At 51.6% G+C, this 16,409-nt stretch overlaps 1 protein-coding gene across 1 annotated transcript in view; it reads right to left on the bottom strand.

Moving 5' to 3' along the window:
* The window catches only part of NCMAP (non-compact myelin associated protein), a 33,622-nt gene extending 28,463 nt beyond the window's left edge, over window positions 1-5,159 (bottom strand). The window contains exon 1 of the mRNA XM_077775706.1: window positions 5,114-5,159. The gene's annotated coding sequence lies outside the window, so the exon portion shown is untranslated. The remainder of the gene's footprint in view (window positions 1-5,113) is intronic.
* Between the last annotated feature and the right edge of the window lie 11,250 nt (window positions 5,160-16,409).

Genomic DNA, 16,409 nt, shown 5'->3' on the forward strand with positions numbered 1-16,409 from the left:
GGGGATTGTGGACACGTAGCAGGCCGTCACGACTGCTCCCGCTGGGCTCCTCCTCTGTGCCTGGCTCTGTGCTGAAGCCTTCACGCCCACAATCTCATCTGATCCGTATTGCACCCATTCTGCTTTTCATCCAAGGAAACTGCACCCATTCTGCTTTTCATCCAAGGAAACTGAGGCTCAGAGAGGCCCGGTAACCCACCCAAAGTCACAGAGCTACCAGAGCAGGGCTGGGGCCCGGTCTTCTGGTTCCTGCACCAGGGACCTCCCCGCACCCACCCTGCCCTCCTCGAACTTGGAGGGAACGTGGAAGAGACTTTTAGGGCGTGCAGAGGTGCAAGGTGTGGGCCTGGGGTCCAGGGAAATACAAAAACGAGCAGGAAGGATGTGAAGGGTGTGCAGGGGCACCTGCACACTCCTGGGGGTGCTGAGCTACACGGGCAGGGAGGCGAGGACGGGAGCGTGTGCCTCCGTGGGCCAGCGTGTCCCCAGGTGACCCCGGGGGAGCTAGGCCAGGTGGGGCTGTTGCTAAACACGCCAATGGGTGCTTCCCTTCCTTGTGCCGCTGCCCAGAGCCACATCTGTTTACCTACAATGACACCAGTGCTGTCCTCAGCCAGAGCCTGCCCTGTTCAGGGACCACAGACGGCCTTGGGAGAGACAGGCTCAGCGTCACAGAAGAAGTGGCTGATTGTGGGGGCGGGAGCCTCGGGCTCTGGAGTTCACCAAGGGGGGGTTCCTTAGTTGGGGAGAGTGTCCTGTCTTCACCCCAGTCACACCGCAGCCAGCCTGAGTGTGACCCTCCACCCCACAGTGGAGGGGACAGAATGGGCCTTTCCACTCTCAAAACCCATCTGCTTCATGGCCACCCGAGAGAACTTGGTAGTCATGAATCTGACCCTGCTCTCCCTGCCTTGACCTTCAGCAGCCTCTCATCAGCAGAGTCAAGTCCAAACTCCTCAGCGGGTGTTTTAACAGCCTGGCAGCATTTAGACGTGGGCTTTCCAACATGGCAGCCACTGGTCCCATGTGTCTACTGAGTTCTGGAAATGTGGTTGGTCTGAATTGAGAGGTGTTGTACCTGTAAAATACCCATGGGACCTCAAGCACTTAGTACAAAATAAAAAGAATTTAAAGTATCTCATTAGTAATTTTTTTTTAAACTTTGATTACCTGTTTGGTAATACTTAGGATATACTGAGTTCAATCAAATACATTCTCAAAAAGTATTTAACCTGTTTCTTCTTTTTTTTAATGTTTATACATTTTTGAGAGACAGAGGGAGACAGAAGCAAGTGGGGAAGGGACAGAGAGAGAGGGAGACGCAGAATCTGAAACAGGCTCCAGGCTCTGAGCTAGCTTCAGCACAGAGCCCGACGCGGGGGCTCGAATCCACGAACCATGAGATCATGACCTGAGCTGAAGTTGGACACTTAACCGACTGAGCCACCCAGGTGCCCCATAACCTGTTTCTTTCTACGTTTTATCTTTTTACTTTTTAAATGTGGCTACTAGAAAATTTAAAACTACATGAGTGCCTCACATCACATCGCACTGGACAATACTTATTTATACCCTGTTCCTCTCTTTGCTGCCTCCCCTATCTACACTAACTCATTCATCTGTTCATGCACGCGTCCCCTCAGTAAGTCTCACTAATCATATGCTGTGTGCTAGAGAGGGTGCTCCACGGTGGAGACAGAAAGGAAACAAGACAGGCCCTGCACGTGAGCTTAAGGACCACACGTAAAAAATGCCAAAGCCCTTGTGCTGTACAGACCTCGTCACGTTACTTGCCTCTCGTATTTGTGCTTCTTTCGAGGGTGACCTCCTAACCCCATCTGCCCGGTGAACTCCTACTTGTACTTCAAAACCAAATCTTCAAATACCTCAAAAACTTAAGTCCAATGTTTCAGGAAAAAAAAAAAAAAGCTACTCCATGAAGCTTGTCACTCCGGGCCCTGTTGGAGTTCTAGACCACCATGTGGTTATGCAATTTTATTATTGTGCCACTTTCCATGTCCCTCTTCTGTCTGAGGTTTCCCCTTTCCCCAACCCCCGGGAATCCTCTCACTCACCCTCGTGAACTTTCTTCACCAGCTCTGTCTTGTTGGTGACCCACCCATGTCCCCAGACCCTAAGCGCTGCGAGAGCAGGCAAGTTGTGTTTTTCTGTCAGAGCTGACATCCCAGTGCCTGGCACAGTTCTCGGCACCTAGGGGTCACTTAGAAAATGAAGACGATGCCATATGGGCAGTAGTGCAGGATGCTACCGCTAGACTGGCACTAGACTTCCCAACAGGCCCCGCCTGCTTCTGCTCTGAGCCCCTGGAATCCTTCACCTCGCAGCCACAGCTCTCTCAAAAAACCTCAAGTCTACTCGAATCTAGAACATACAGTGGTCAACCAGTCTTCGGCATAGTATCTGGATCCTGTAGACTTTTCTACTCTCCTCTCTGTCTGAGCTCAACCCTCTTAGTCCCTCACATCCCTGCCACGGGGCCTTTGCACGTGCCGCATACTCTTTCCTCACCTATCGACACGCCTGATACTTTACCCCAAGCATCACTCCAAATCCCCGTGCTGTGCCCTCTCACAGCGTCATGTCCCTCTCTCCCCACTGGTTAGGTAGCATCGTCCGTTTGATGGATGTTCATGTCCCAAGCCAGATTCAGCTCCACGAGTGCAGGCCTGTGTCTGGTTTTGTTTGTTTGTTTGAATCCCCAGAGCCTTGAGAGCTGCTTGGTGCATTGTAGGTATGAACACAGAGTTGCTGCATGCAATAAACCACTGGCTGTGGGAAGGAACCAAAGGGGCTCAGTCACTGGTGGCTGAGTGGCTGTGTTGGGCCAGGATCAAGCACAGAGCATCTGGTGGGGACTTCCTGCCGCATGGGGCTGCCATGGCGATGCAGGTAAGACGTGAAGAGACACGACAGGCGATGAGCATTGTGGCACTCAGTGAAAGGGCACTGAGGACGGTGCTGGGGGTGGGGGGAGGGCAGGCTGCCTGCGAGGGCGAGTTTGAGTCGCACCACCGTGTGGTCACTAAATTCTTGGGCTGGGGGCTGGTGGGGGGGGCAGAGTGACCTGGGTCCAAATCCCAGTAATATAATAGTAGCTGATATTGTTCTAAGTGTTGGGCTCTCTACTAGGTACTTGTTTCTTTGAATGTCTCATCCACCAGAAGCAGAAAGCATATTACCATTTAAATTTTTACATGAAGACACGGAGGCCAGGGTGCCTGGGTGACTCGGCCACTCAGTTGTCCAGGTTGAACATCTGACCCTTGATTTTGGCTCAGGTCATGATCTTGCAGTGGTGGGATCAAGCCCCGTGTCAGCCTCCACTCTGAGCATGGAGCTTGCTTGGGATTCTCTCTCTCTCTCTCTCTCTCTCTCTCTTTCTCCCTTTGCTCCCACCCTCTTTCTCTCTCTCAAAATAAATAAACATTTAAAAAAAAGCTAAAGGTTGTTCTTTAAAAAAGAGAGAAAGAAGGAAAGAGAAAGGAAGGAAGGAAGGAAAGAAAGAAAGAAAGAAAGAAAGAAAGAAAGAGAGAAACTGAGCCCCAGGGAGGTTAAATAACTTGTCCAAGGTCACCAATTGAGATGGGGCATGAACGCAGGCAATCTGACTTAGAGTCTGCTCCATATTTTGAGGGTTTGATGTTAAAAATAAGCATTTAAGGATCACTTACTATGTGCCAAGCAGTTTTCTAAAAACTTTACAAGTTTTTATTATTATTATTATTGTTGTTGTTGCTACTGCTATTATATTTTACTGCGTTTTTTAAATGTTTATTTTTGAAGAGAAAGAGAGACAGAGTGCAAGTGGGAGAGGGGCAGAGAGAGAAAAAGACACAGAATCTGAAACAGGCTCCAGGCTCTAAACTGTCAGCACAGACCCTGATGTGGGGCTCGAGCCCATGAACTGTGAAATCATGACCTGAACCAAAATAAGAGTCAGAGGCTTAACCAACTGAGCTCTCCAAGCACCCCTTTTGCTGGGGAGAAGCCAGCACCTCTGCTCTCTCAAGAATCCTTCTTGCAGATGCGTGTGAGAGGTTTGAAGACCAGAAGCATCAAAGCCAGATTGACTTGGCTCTGCTGGGTGCCCTTTGGAAAGGTACTTAACCTCTCCGTACCTCCAATCCTTTCTGTAAAATCAAGGTAATACATGGGACCTCCTGGATAGGGTTGCTGTTTGGGAGAAATGAGATCTTGACCACAAAGCCCCTGGTGCAGTGTTTGGCAGGAAGCCGAACTTGAATACACTCACTTCTCTCCCCTCGGCCGCCTCTAGGAAGAGCTCCCTAAATCCCCAGGCTCACCAGAACCAAGGCCAAAATCGACAAACTGATTTAGAACCACCAAGATCCTGGAAATCCTAGGTCAATAAGATGAGGGAGGAAGAAGACGAGAGGAAAATGTTAAGCTATGTTTAGACTGAGAAAAACGAGTGATTTAATGGATTTGCTTCTCCTTCCCACTGTGTCAACTTGGGGTTATATAACTGAACCTCTCTGTGAGGTACCCCTTGGGGGCCTCCAGGAGGCAGGGCTGGCCGTGACATAAATAAATATTTCTGTGCTCTCTGCCCCCGGGCTCAGCTTCTGAGCAAACACCATAACCCGCAAGGGAGGCCGTGACAGGGAGGAAGCTGGGACTGGGCTGTGGAGCTGCAAGCTGGACTGTGGAGCGAGTTCTGGGCGGGGAGTCAGGAGACCGCGTTCAGGGCCCGGCTCCGCCTTAGAGGACGTGGACATTAGGTGATGGGCTTTCCTGGGAGAGCGACCGGGGAGGAGACGTTCCAGTATGGGCCGGGAGCCACCGAGCCCTCGGTCAGTTCTCTTTGCAGATAGAATAAAGCCCCCGCCCCTCCCCTGGCCTGGCATTCAAGGCCCTTCACATCTTCTCCTGCCCCCTCCCATCCCACTGTGGCTCCCACACACCCTGCAGCTTGGCTCTTTGGAGCTACTGAGTTTCCCTTCCCACAAGGTTTGTCCCCTCTCTTGGGAGGTACTCTGTCCCTGTGCTACAGAGGACACATGTATGGGTTTCAGAGTTACCCCGGGCTCAGGATCTGGCTGAGCGGAGTCACCTTGCGCTTGTGACTTACCCTCCTTTGAGCCTCTTTCCTCCTCCGCAAGCTGGGCTTTGTGATTTCTATCTAATTCCTGGTGGAGACAGACAAATGAAAGAACAGTTGTTCATAATAAGGCCAGTAACTTCGCCTTGCTGTATAAACCGGGCACGTGTAAGGCTTTGCACACAAAAGTCATTCAGCCCCGCGTGCCAGACCCCCGGGCAGAGGGCCTGCACCGTGGGCACCAGAAATGCTGGGGTCCTATTCCTCCGGGGCCTGTCCCAAGCCTCCCCACCAGTCTCGGGTAGAGCAATCTCTTCGGCGAATCTTCACTGCATCTCATAGGGAACACGGTTAGAGCACTCAGCACACGAAAGCGGAATTAGGAGACCCGTCTGTCTTTCCTTCTGTCCTAGGAGCCCCCCGGGGGACAGATCCTGCCTCAGAGCCATACTGCCAGCCTTCAGCATGCGGTCTGCCGTTNTGTTCTTTTATAAAATCTGCTTTTTGCTCCATTTCCTGCTTCTATTCTTGCTAGGATCTGCACACCCACCTCATGTTACACGAGCCTTGTGATGCAAAAGGCATGTGTCTTCCTTGATTTCTCTAGAAGAAATAACACCTAAGGAAGGATTGGGTGAGAAGGAGCAGACAATTGCACGCGTGTTCTAGACCACGGCAGCACTAGACATCTGGATGCCTAGACCCCCTGGATCCCAGGAATGACACTTGGATCCCCTTCTTTGTTCTGTCTGGTTCCTGGATGCCTGAGGGGGCACGTTCACCAGACCACTGTCCTAGGGAAGACCCCCAGACCCGAAACAAACACAAGACTCCCTCTGTTCTTTCCTGAGTCTCCCAGACAGTCTGTCTGTAGCTGCTCTGTCTATATCCTCAATAACCTCTTGCTTTCACCTCCTGCTGGCTCGCGTTTAATTTCTTTTCAAATGTTTATATATTTATTTTGAGAGAGAGAAAGAGCATGAGCAGGGGAGGGGCAGAGAGAGTGTGAGAGAATCCCAAGCAGGCTCTATGCTATCAGCGCAAAGCCCGACTCGGGGCCCGATCCCATGAACCGTGAGATCATAACCTGAACTGAAATCAAGAGTCGGACAGTTAACCACCCAAGCGCCCCTCGAGTTTAATTTCTATCCTTTGTGAAGGACCCTCTTGGCTGGCCTTGTGGGACCCCCTCTGGGTCCGCAGACCTAGCCCGCTAGCATTAGAATGAAAGTAGCATCAGAATGAAATTTCCAGGCTAGCCAATGGCTCCTGAGTAGTACTTACTTGCACAGTGCCTGGCCTGGCCAAGCGCCCAGCATACAGTAACCGTCCAACAACTGCCCAGTAGATCGAGGGCAGTGTGTTTTTCACTCTATCACAGGACTGGGGTATGCCACCATGAAGGAACAGAAGCCACCAGCCTCCTCCCTGGGGACTTACATGTAGCAAAAGGAATTCCAAGTGCAAAGCCGTCAAGACCTTAGTCTTCGGCATGGGGTTTCCCCACCGCTCCAATACCATCGGTCACTTCTGACTTTGTCTCGGCACCCAACGTCTTCCATGAGCTTTTCTCCGTCTTATCCACCAGCATGTCTCTCCTCCTTTCCTCCCGTCCCAGGCAGAATGAGCCACTTCTTTTCTCCCAAACTCTCCAGTGCTTTCCAGGGAAGCTGGCTGCACAGAATCTTCCATCCCACAAGATCTTCAGCAGTGTGTCCTGGCCGCTCCACCTGCCAAGAGGCAGTGTCTGCTTGTCCACTCCCTGGAGCCTAGGGGAGCCCTGTGACAGCTAGGACCACTGGCATATGGCCCAAGTGACACCGGCAGTTCTGGGTACAGCCCCTAGGTGGCATCTTTTGCTTCCTGAGTGTCTGCTCCTGGAAACCTCCCTCTTGGAACCCAGCAGCCATGTCGTGAAAAGCCCAAGGTACATGGAGAGGCCACAGATCGATGCTCTAGGTTGACAGCCCCAACTATGCTCCCAATGGACAGGCAGTGTCAACAGGCGGCCATGTGAGTGAGCCACCTCGGGTACCTGGGCCAGCTGCCCGAGTATCTGATTAAGTGAGAACCTCGCAGCTAAACTTGGTCAGACAGTGCCATGAGACAAAAAGTAACAAACTGTTACTTTAAGCCACTACGTTTTGGGGCGGCTGGCTCCCCAGTAACACCGGCACAGGATTCCAGGGCCGTCTTCCCAACGCCACCGAGCCAAAACTGCCTCGATCATGAGACCTAACCGTCCCCTCCTCCCCAGGTCACCTTTACCACCTCTGACCTCTTTTAATAACTGTTTAAACGAATCGTGATGACTTTGTATTGAGATTCCGGGACCTACTTTTCCTTTGAAGTATTTTCTCGGTTTATTTGAAACAGAAATTTCCTATCACTTCTGAAAACAGAAAAAACAATGTTAATTGCCATCAACAGGAAGCAACAAAATAAATTAGATGAAGCAGACAGATCAATGTCATTAAATTCCAGCTGGACAGTGACCTCCCAGGGTCTGAGCCCGGGGCTGGCCCTCTCCTTGTTGAAAAGATGAGCAAATGTGTCGGTAACACTGGAGCCAGACTCTGAGCTCCAGGATCCGGGCAGTTACAGCAGATCAGCTTCTAGATCCTGGATCGCACAGCTCGGGCCACCGTGTTCTTAGATTCACAGTTAGGGGCCGAGTTGGGATTCTCCCACTTTCCAGATTAGGGCAGGCACTGTACATGGCCCCCAGTCTGCCCAGGGCTTTAGTGCCCAGCCTTTCCAATGCTGAAAGACCCTCTTTGCACCCAAAATGCCGAGTACCAGCACCCCTGCTGTTTGCACTCAGCCTGGCCCGAAGCACCCGACTTCCCTGAGTTCTTGCAGCTTCTTCTGGGTTTGCTTCTTTTATTATTTAAGTATTTCCTCCAAGAGGATTTTCAGTGTGGGTCTGTGTACTCCACCTTCTGCAGCTTTATTTGCCTGGAATATTTTTATTATGACCTCATGTTTGAATGACAGTTTGGTTGGCTTTAAAACGCTGGATGGAAAGAGTTCCTCTCTTTCAGTTCTTAATAACTTTGTGACTTCCTTTATCAAGAGTCAGTATTGAGGAATAGAATGGCGATCTGATTTTCGGTTCCTTTGTCAGGGTCATTATCTCTCTCTCTCTCTTCTCTCTGCTCTTCCTCTTTGTCTTTCGTAGTCTCAATTTCATCCCATCAGTGTGGATTTCCCCTTATTTCTACTGTTGGCTATTCTAGCAACCCTTTCAATATGAGTTCATCCATGTTTCTTTAATTCTGGAATGCTTGCTCTCCATCATTTGATTCCTATTTCCCCTCTCCATTTCTGTTTTCCTTTCCTTTCAGGACTCCTTCTACTTTCCATCTCTCTCCACTTTTCTATTTGTTACCTCATTATCTTTTCTTGCTTTTGGGGGGATGGTTTTCAATCCGAATTTGCTCTTGACTAGTGAATTCTTCAACTGTACCCATTCTGATATTTACACCGGTGTATTCGGTCCTTTATTTTAAGTACCTCATGTTTCAACTTGGTTCTCGCCTATGACTTCTTATTCTTGCATCGTTTTACAAACGTCTACTCTTATCTCCTTAAGTATGATGATCATGCTTTACTTTAAAATCTTGGTCCCAGGGTGCCTGGGTGGCTCAGTCAGTTAAGCCTCTGACTTTGGCTCAGGTCATGATCTTGAGATTCGTGAATTCAAACCTGGCGTCAGGCTGTGTGTTGACAGCTTGGAGCCTGGAGGCTGCTTCTGGTTCTGTGTCTTCTCTCTCCCTCTCTGCCTCTCCCCAGTTCACACTCTGTCTCTGTCTCTCTCTCAATAAAGAAACATTAAAAAAAAATTTTTTTTTTCAAATCTTGGTCCCTCTGCTTCAATACTTCTGTTTCAGATGGAATATGTAGCTTGGTTTATCGTCTTTCTTTTATAGTAGCTGTATTTCTTAGGTGTCTAATTACTTTGTCAGGTGAGTTCAAGTTCCCCTGGGGGTACTAGCTATCTGGCTGTAAATGTACCCTGGGGAAGGGTCAAAGGCCTAACAGGAGAGGAAAACAGGTGGGCCCCAGAGTGGAGAGCCACACAGATAGGCTAGGCCGTCCCCTTCCCGTCGGCACTCTGCCTGTGTGACTATCAGGCTGCACCTTGGAGTTTCTAGTAGGGCAGCAGCCTGGGCAAGGGGCAGACTCTCCCAGTGGGATTCCAGAGGCTGGAGGTGGGGGTGGTAGGAGGGGTGTTGTTGGGGCAGCAAATGCCTTTGCCTTTGCCTGTTCTGTTCAATTCCTCCCCCCAGCTTTGAGCTATCCCAGACCACCCCTGGGCTGTAGCTACCAATTTTTGCCCCATAAGGCAGCACCAGAGGCAGGTAAGCTTTCCTGAAAGAGCAGGACAGAGGAGAGGTCAGGACGTCAGGCTCTCGGGTCAAACATTCATTCATTCTGCATCAAAGGCTTGTGCGTGCCATGACGCGGTGCCAGGTGACGGGGAGACAGTGGGAAACAGTCTCTACCCTCGTGGAGGTTATGCTTGGACAGCCAACTAGCAGAACCCCGTCCCAGGCCTGGCACTGCCACTTGGGCCACTCACTCAGTCTTCCTAAGCCTCAGTTTCTTCATCTGCAAAATGGAGATGATCACAGGATCTATCCATAGGGTTACTGAGGCTTTTAGGAGACAGTGCATGCCCAGGGATTCGCACAGCGCCCCGCATACAGACAGCACGCAAATGTATTAATTACTATTGTTATTATTACTGTGACCAACGATACTGATATTGGGATTAGGAACTTGGAGCTGTTTCTAAAAAATAAATGAATCCCCTTCGTCCTCTGGGCAAACCAGTTCTCCTGAAGGTCTGGGACTGGAGAGAAGCCCCAGGTAGGGCATCTGCAGTTTTTGAGAAAGAGGATTCAGTGGGCTTGACCTTTAAAAAGTTTTGGTCAAGGGGCATCTTGGTGGCTCAGTCAGTTGAGCATCCAACTTTGGCTCAGGTCATGAACTCAGTTTGTGGGTTCAAGCCCCATGGAGGGCTCTGTGCTGACAGCTCAGAGTCTGGAGCCTGCTTCGGATTCTGTGTCTCCCTTTCTCTCTCTCTCTCTCAAAAATAAATAAATAAATAAATATTTTTAAAATGTTTTTAAAGTTCTGGTCAAAAACCAGCAAGGCAGGGAGGGTAGGGGGTGTGGGATATACAAATCAAGTTCCCTTTTCCAGAGAGAACTATTTAGACCACTCTGGGCGGTGAGGTTTCAGATAACCAGTCCTTCCCCCTAGTTCTTTGTTCATTCTTTTTTTAAACTGCTACAGAGCATTGCAGGGAGGAGTTAGAACTTCACCGTGACCCCATGGGCGTTGGCTGGATTTCGGGCCCTGTTAGCTCTGGGGCCACTGCTGCCACTGAGCAGAGGAGACAATGCCCCAGGGCCCACAAAAATGTTTTCATTTCTTTCAGAACAGAAGAAAAGAGGAACTTTTAGGTGGGAGAAAGTGTTTTTAATATACCAATGCAGTGGGGCGCCTGGGTGGCTTGGTCGGTGAAGTGTCAAGCTTTTGGTTTTGGCTCAAGTCATGGTCTTGTGGCTTCGTGGGTTCGAACCCTGGGTCAGGCTCCATACAGTGCGGAGCCTGCTTAGGATTCTCTCTCTCCCTCTCTCTGCCCCTCTCCCACTCACGCTCTCTCTCAACATAAATAAACTTATCTATATATTTTTTTGATATATTTTTGATATTTTTTATGGAGGAAGGGGCCCTTGAAGGCACGCTGCCTTGGAAAGCCAGAATGCATCACTGGTTAGCTCTGTGGGAACCAGAATGCTCCATATGCCTCCGACCCTCAGTACGGAGCTAGGGAGGACTGCTACTGGCTCCCTGGGATGCTGTGGGTGTCACAGGGAGTGGGGGTACATGGAGCACATAGCACCGTGGGGGCACGGGCACTCGCAAGCACTCGGCAAACAGGAGTGAACCTTTGTTTCCCTCCGAGACCTGCAGGCTGAAACCTCAGGAAATCTGGGGGGCGGGGGGCTGATAATGGGATGAGGTACAGCAGTGGGGGGAACAAGTTACACAACTGCTTTTGGTTGCACAAGAGGCTGAGGAGGCAACCCCCAGGTGCAGGAGTAGATGGAAGCTTCCGGGCAGCGCCAGGGTGCCGGGCTGGGGGGCTGCATGGAACCAGGCGCAGGGCGGTGAAGAGAGCCAGCTCTGCTTCCCCAGCGCAGGCCCGGGGCCCCGGTAGCCCTGGAGAAGTAGGGTGATTGATGCGCACACTGTGGAGGGATTGAACAATAATGAGGCGGTTTGCTCTAAGAGTTGGCTCAACAGTCCCCTAGACACAAGTTTCTTTAAAGGGGCAGGGAGGGGAGCCTGGGTGGCTCCCTGGGTCAAGCGTCCGACTTTAGGCTCAGGTTGTGATCTCGCGGTCTGTGAGTTCGAGTCCCACATTGGGCTCTGTGCTGTCAGCTTTAGATCCTGCCCCTCTCTCTCTCTGCCTCTCCGTCCCCTCTCAAAAATAAATATTTTTTAAAAATAAATTTAAAAAGGGGGAGGGAAGCTAATATCTATTGAGACACTGCTGTGGATCATATTTTCTCTAATAAGTCAGGAAACTGAGGCTCAGAGAGGTGACATGGCTTGAACAAGACCCCACCACTCCAAGGCGGAGGTCCAAGCCCCTGCTCCTTGCCCAGGCCTGCTGCTGACTTCTGCCCAAGGCTGGCCTGGAGCGGGACATGCCGGCTCTCCGGGGTCTGCACCCATCCCGAGAGGCCAGAGCGCTACCACCCCCTGCCCTGCCTCCTTGAGGGGCCCAGCGGCCTCCATGGGACCTGGCAGCCCCACTGGGGGCCCCAGCAGCTCAGGAGGGTCTGGCCCAGGCAGGAGGCCCCTCGGAGCAGGCCTTGAAGCCGGCTGAACAGGCCTCTCTGTCTTAGAGACTGGCACACCCTCTTTTCCTTCCTTTGGCCAGACTTCAGCCACCAAGGGGGTGAGGGGGTGTGTGTGGGGGGGTTCAAACCTCATGAGAGGTCCCCGCCCCCTGCCACGCCTCCTCAACCTTACCTGCACCCCAGCCCTGCTCAGGAATCCACAGCCGCTGCTCTCCGCCCTGGCTCTGTCCCCCTTCTTCCTACCTACCTCGTCCTTCCTGCCTGCTGGGGATCTCTAGTTCCGATAAGGAATCTGTTTGAGGGAAAACAAAGGGGGATCCATCCTGCCAGACTCCAAAGCCAAGAGCAGGACGCCGGAGGAGGCCCAGGGCTGCACCAGCAGGCTGGGTGGAGGTGGGGAGGGCGAGGGGGCAGCGTGCGCAGGGCTGGGACGCCTTCCAGGAGAAACAAACAGGCCGCTGCTTCGAGGCCGCCTTCAGAGGTCCTTCTATGACAGCCTGCAAAGCGTGCATCTGACACAGGCCCTCTGACACCAAGAGCTCAGCCTGGCGGGGGGCGCCTGGGCGGCTCAGTCCCGTTAAGCGTCCCACTTCAGCTCAGGTCATGATCCCTTGGCTCATGAGTTCAAGCCCTGCGTCGGGCCCTGCGCTGACAGCTCAGAGCCTGGAGCCTGCTTCGGATTCTGTGTCTCCCTCTCTCTCTGCCCCTCCCCTGTTCACACTCTGTCTCTCAAAAATAAATAAACAATAAATAAAAAACAGAGTTCAGCCTAGGTTAGAGAGGTCCCTATTTCGATGATTTTTCTTCAATATCAAACATACATCTTTCAAAAAATAAACGTATGTAACTTTCAGTCTTTCTTGTCACACATGAGGGATTTTTTTTAAATTAAAAGGTTTTATTGGGCAACTTCACATCCACTTTGCCTTTGTTTTTCTAAGTTTCCATTCCATTTTATTGGAAGATGCGAACATCAAGGCAAATGTGGCAGCATCCTCTAGTCAGCTGTGGAGCCCGCTGTAGTGACGGAGTGCTTGGGATCAGGAGACTCGGGGTCTCCCCAACAACGCCTCATGGCTGAGCAGATCTCACCCCCCTGCTTCCACACCTTTAAGTGGAGGGTGCCCTCTCGGGGCGCCTGGGTGGCTCAGTCAGTTGAGCATCTGACTTTGGCTTAGGTCATGATCTCCTGGTTTGTGAGTTCAAGCCCCATGTTGGGCTCTGTGCTGACAGTTCAGAGCCTGGAGCCTGCTTCAGATTCTGTGTCTCCCTCTCTCTCTCTGCCCCTCCCCCACTCATGCTCTGTCTCTCTGTCTCTCAAAAATTAATGTTTAAAAAAAATTTAAATGGAGGGTGCCCTCTCTTACCGCCAAGGGTGCCTCTAGCCCGCACACACCGTGACCCCTGTGTCCCAGGAGCAGTGGGGAGGGGATCAGTGTGGATGTGTTTTCCTTCTCTTCGGAGCCCTGCAGGTCTCTGGGGCACTGATTTGTCCAGGGCAAATTGCAAAGTGAACAAACGATTATGGAAATTATGGAAAGCGCTATGAGGAGAAGCTTCGAACCTGGCTCTTTTAAGGGGTACAGGGCCTCTGATCTCCCATGGATGTGTCCCCCCCAAATTCTCTCCTCCACCTCTGACCTTTGCTTCTTACATCTTCCTGGTCACCCCAGGGAGGTAGAAACCCAACAGGCCGCCTTCCAGGACTTCAGAAAAGAGAAAGGCCCTTCACTTCATTTAGAGTGGTTCTGTCCCCAAAGACACAGCCCCCTCCCGGCCTGGGGCTACAGCGGCCAAGGGCCACAGTGTGAGAGAGAGAACGGAAACTGGCCTCGAGGGTTCGCCGTTGATAAAAAACTACGATAGCAGATTCCCCTAAAGTCACAGCACATTCCTCTAACCAAGCTCACTGGCTCGTCACACACGCAGTGGGGTGGCCCACTTGGCACCACGCTGCCCCCTTTGACCACCTCACCATCTGCTGCACAGAGATCAGCAGGGATAAGGTGAGCAATGCCCCACCCCGATGGAGGGTCCCCGGGGGCTCCTTTCCCTTTTCATCTTCTGCTCCCATCAAGTACCCATGGTCCTGTGCCCCCCTCCCCTTGCCCCTAGAACTTTGAGATGGGCATTGGGAGGTCTTGAGGAAGGTATGTGACCTACCTAGACTTCCAGCTGCTTCACCTATTGCCATGTGGCCCCTTCACAAAATCCATGTGGGATTTGGGGTGCCCTTCCCGGCCTCTATGCTCTGGATATGCTAATCATGTTACCCCTCCTCCCCACAGGAGGGAGGTACCCCGGGTCTGTTATTCTGCGCTTAGGTTTACACTGTTCTGTCCATTGTCTTCTATGTCCATACCCACCTGCTGCCAGCTCCAAATTCACTACTATTTGCTCACTACTTACCATGTGTCAAACAGTTACTACATACCCATTCATCATTCTTTCATTCAACAAATACGTAGTCAGACCTACTCTATGCCGATATAATGGAAAACCGAATAGACACTGTGACATTGTCCCTGTCCCCAAGAAGCTTCAGTCTAGTGGACATTAATAGCTTATGTTTGCTGAGTGCCTACTATACACAGACCCCATACTAAGTACTTTATATGGATTATAGTCCTTAATTTTTCAGAGAGACACAGCTTCCTTTAATGAGTACATCAAACTGAACCACAGAGGAATGAAGGCTGTTGCCCAAGGTTAAGGTAGCCACAGGCTCAGGGGCACCGCAGGGACTCCAACATCCAGGTTGACTGATTCCAAAGCACTATGCTTTCATTCCCATCTCCTCCAGGAGGCCTTCTGGAGCCTTCTCCCAGCCTAGAGGGCTTCCTTGGTCCCTCTAAACCAGCCCTAGTATTTGTGACACACCCATCTCCTCCTCCCACCAAGGTCCCCAGGCTGTGGAACAGTAGCCCACGCCTGCCTCTTTCCTCTGAAGCAGCTTGTCCAGCGAGCCACCCAGCAGCGGCTCCAACGTGTCTACTGAACTTGCTGGTTGGAACCCTAGTGTGGCTTTTCATCTCACAGAATCTCAGATCTTCTTCCCAGAGGGGGTCTCCGCATAGGGCCCACCCACCAAGACGCCCATTTCACGGATGAAGCAAACACTGGTCCTGAGCGGTTCAAAGTCCCTTCTACCTCCTGGCTGGCCAGGTCAGCTCCCCTTTCTTCCGGGGAGTCTCAGGCTCCCCGCAGAGGCGTGGTGGGGGGCGGGACAAAGGAAGGACTTGCCTTCTGGATGCCGAAATGTCAACCTCCTAAATGCAGTCAGATTCGAAGGGCGCTTCCCTGCGCTCAGCTGAGCTTGTTCGGCGCTCCGGGCACCTTTACGCATGCCCCACCATCTCCAACCCGCACCGGAGATGATCCACTTCCCTCCCGCCAGCCCTGACCGCTGCCCTAGCGCACACACCCCTGGCCCTCCCTCTAGTGACAGTGGGGCGACACCCGGAACCCCTCTCTCCCCCACCCCCCGGGCCCTCCTCCTCNGTCCTTCTTGGGATTCCAGTTCTGGCACCTCGTTCCCGCGCGCGGTCCAGCCGGCCACATCTTCCAGGGCAGACTTCTCCAGGGGCGAAAGGGGAGAAGGGATCTCACGGGCACCCCAGGTCGGATGGAGGTGTCTTTAAAGTGGGATTGTGTTCATCTGATGGAAAGGTCTGGGACAGATTGGGGTTTAGACAGTCACAAGGCTTTACACCAGGGTTGATAACCAGCCAAGTGTCCAAAACTCTGCCCTGTGGAATCTGTCCCGTGTCCTCTGTCAGACTGGCTCACTGCCGCATCCCCAGCGCTCTAACCCGGGCACACGACAGGCCTTCTGCCAATTTATCCAGAAAGAGGGAAGAGGTCTTAGAGAGGAGAATCCCAAGCCCGCTCCTTTTATAAGCAGGGAAACTGAGGCCTGGGAGGCAGAGATGAGTGGCCCAAAGTCACACAGAAGGTTAGTGACAGAACCAGGTATGTTTACAGAGAGCGTTGGGTATTGGCCTATTGCTTTGCCAACTGGCTGCCTGTGAAATGCCATCCAAGCCTTGACAACTTCCTCCCAAGCTGGCAGAACTGAGTCCAGCATGTTTTCACAGGAAACTCCATGGTAGTATTTATTAACAAAGATTAAGAAGTATAAATTCTGAGGGGCGCCTGGGTGGCTCAGCCTGCTGAGAGTCAGATTTCAGCTCAGGTCATGATCTCGTGGCTTGTGGGTTCAAGCCCTGCATTGGGCTCTGTGCTGACAGCTTGGAGCCTGGAGCTGCTTTGGATTCCATGTCTCCCTCTTTCTCTGCCCCTCCCCTGCTGGAGACACGCACTCTCTCTCTCTCCCTGTCTCTCTCTCTCTCTCAAAAATAAATGTTAAAAAAATTTTTTTTTAAAAAAGTATAATGCTGAGATTCTACTTCACCAAAGACATGAAACATAATCCTTGGCTT

This window comes from Crocuta crocuta, unplaced genomic scaffold (assembly GCF_008692635.1).
Source record: "Crocuta crocuta isolate KB4526 unplaced genomic scaffold, BGI_CrCroc_1.0 scaffold127, whole genome shotgun sequence".
Taxonomy (NCBI): domain Eukaryota; kingdom Metazoa; phylum Chordata; class Mammalia; order Carnivora; family Hyaenidae; genus Crocuta; species Crocuta crocuta.